General features: G+C 25.6%; 1 non-coding gene across 1 annotated transcript; it reads right to left on the bottom strand.

Moving 5' to 3' along the window:
• Positions 1 to 319: 319 nt before the first annotated feature.
• On the bottom strand, positions 320 to 391 carry TRNAT-CGU (transfer RNA threonine (anticodon CGU)). Its single transcript has one exon. It is a non-coding gene; the product is annotated as a tRNA-Thr (tRNA).
• Positions 392 to 2437: the final 2046 nt, after the last annotated feature.

Consider the following 2437-nt stretch of genomic DNA (forward strand, 5'->3'; position numbering starts at 1 on the left):
CTAAGATGTGTGCCTTTTCATTTTTCTATTGCGTATAACTGTATATTTATTTTATTGTATTTGGTTATAAATTTTTTAGAATATACATAATCAACTAAAAATTTAATTTATATAGTTCCTACCATAGTAGGATTTAACTAGTCTTTTAATCAAAAAATGAAATAATATTTTTTTTGGGGTAGGGGTAAAAGTTTAAATAATATTATATGAAATATTTTTCTGAGATAAGATATCATATAAAAGATAAAATTAGAATTAGAATAATTTCAATAAAAATATACTTTTTAAAGGGAAATAAAGTGTATAACAAAAAAAAGAAAGCTCCCAGCGAGGATTGAACTCGCGACCTTTCCCTTACGAAGGGAACGCACTACCACTATGCTATGGAAGCCAAACGATCGTTCGATGCTGATTTTCGCTTCGATTATTATATATTGCTTTTCTTATTTTTGAAATGATACTATTGCATGAATAACATAGCTCAATATATGTTGTTTTTCATTTTTTGTGCCGAAACTCAAATTGGCCATTGTTAACTTGTCAAGTTTCTTGTATAAATTTGTAGGATTAAATGCATATTTAGCCTTTCAAATATGATTGGAACAAAAAAAATCTTTCAATCATTATTATCATCGTGCGGTTTTAGATATTTTATTTTTATAGCAATTTAGCTTACACGTTTTTTTTTTGAGAGAGCTTACACGTTATATAGTTAGTTATTGACTTTTTAAATATTATTATTTGTCTTTTGGTTGTTTGGGTTATCTCTCCGAAAAGGGAGAAATAACGAATCTTTCGGTATAAGGAATAACTTCTTCATTCATTAGAGAAAAGGTCAAGCTTCTCGCATATTGGTGTTTTAATTCGAAATATGTTTTGTTCAATTTCGACACAATTTTTTGAGGCTAAATCATTTTCTTTACTTAAATGTTATAACTTAGTTTTTCTCTCTTTTCTCTTTTAATTTCGACCACAATTATTGTAACTTTTTTTAATTAAAAAAATGTAAATATTTTCATGACCCCCAATGAATATGAGGTTACAACATTTTTGAATTTTTTCACTTTGAACTTTAAAGAAAAGTTACGCTATCTATGAAAATTGAAAAATGAAAAATGAAACATGGCATTTAGAGATATTAATTATAAACTTATTAATGTAATGGATATGTAAACATCAATGATTATTTTTATAAAACTGTGGATAATTTTGTCAAAACGATGATATTGTCCTTTTCTATGATGTAAATAATTAAAAATCTATTGACATTAAACTTTTTCGAAAATAAAATCACAAAATTTATAAACATCTGAAAATATAGAAAAAATGAAATTGATTTAAGTCAGAAATTTTTTAAATTTTTTCAATTAATATATATTTTTTAAAACAATTACCTTTTGTTAAGAGTAATTCTGTCATTAAAATATCTATAATGAAATAACAAAATAATGTTTTCACACGTATATGTATATGTACATTGTCATTAGTAGAGAAATGTGCTTGATCTAGTGAATGAAAGTAAAGAATGCAAATTAGCGGCTGTTTATATCAACATATGCAATTGAGATGTGAATGGATGTGAATGGAATGGAGGGGTTTGAAACAAAAAGAAGGAGAAGTGAAAGAAATATATGACATTGAGATGAGACTTTGGGGGGTATATTTTTCTTCACATACAAAATCCTTCTCATTTGGAGGAACTCAAAAATTGCATTGGATGAGAGATTTGTAGGGTTTCCATAAATTCTTCAATTTTAATCTATGTTGTTATAATACTTTTACAATTAAAAATACATTAATCATAAACATTTGTTTATCATTCTCTTAAAAAACACTCTTTAAAAAAAATGAAAGATTTTTCTATCTTCTCCTATATTTCTAAGTCTTCAAAGCTTTCACTTCCCCTTCCGTCAAGACTCACAAACAAAACCTTAGTCGTATAACTGATTTTTTTGTAAACGTTATTTTTAGCTCGGAGGTGTTCCGTTCTTTGGGGGGAACAAAATTGTAATTTTTTATTATATATATCTTGTTAATCTTCACTCAAAGTTTTATGTTTTAGCAAAATAAGAAAAGAATGGGAAGATATTTATTTATAATATGATATGAAATTATTTACTAAAAAAATAAAAAAAAAGATTTATTTATAATAACATAACAGCACGTGAAATATTTGAGTGTGGGAATAACTCGTAAAATTGGGGTGGGTGTTATTATATATATCTTGTTAATCTTCACTCAAAGTTTTATGTTTTAGCAAAATAAGAAAAGAATGGGAAGATATTTATTTATAATATGATATGAAATTATTTACTAAAAAAATAAAAAAAAAGATTTATTTATAATAACATAACAGCACGTGAAATATTTGAGTGTGGGAATAACTCGTAAAATTGGGGTGGGTGTTATAAAAGAGAAGAAAAACTTAAGACAAAAA

This window comes from Medicago sativa, chromosome 8 (assembly GCF_051527215.1).
Source record: "Medicago sativa cultivar Bolivia chromosome 8, Bolivia_mono, whole genome shotgun sequence".
Lineage (NCBI taxonomy): Eukaryota > Viridiplantae > Streptophyta > Magnoliopsida > Fabales > Fabaceae > Medicago > Medicago sativa.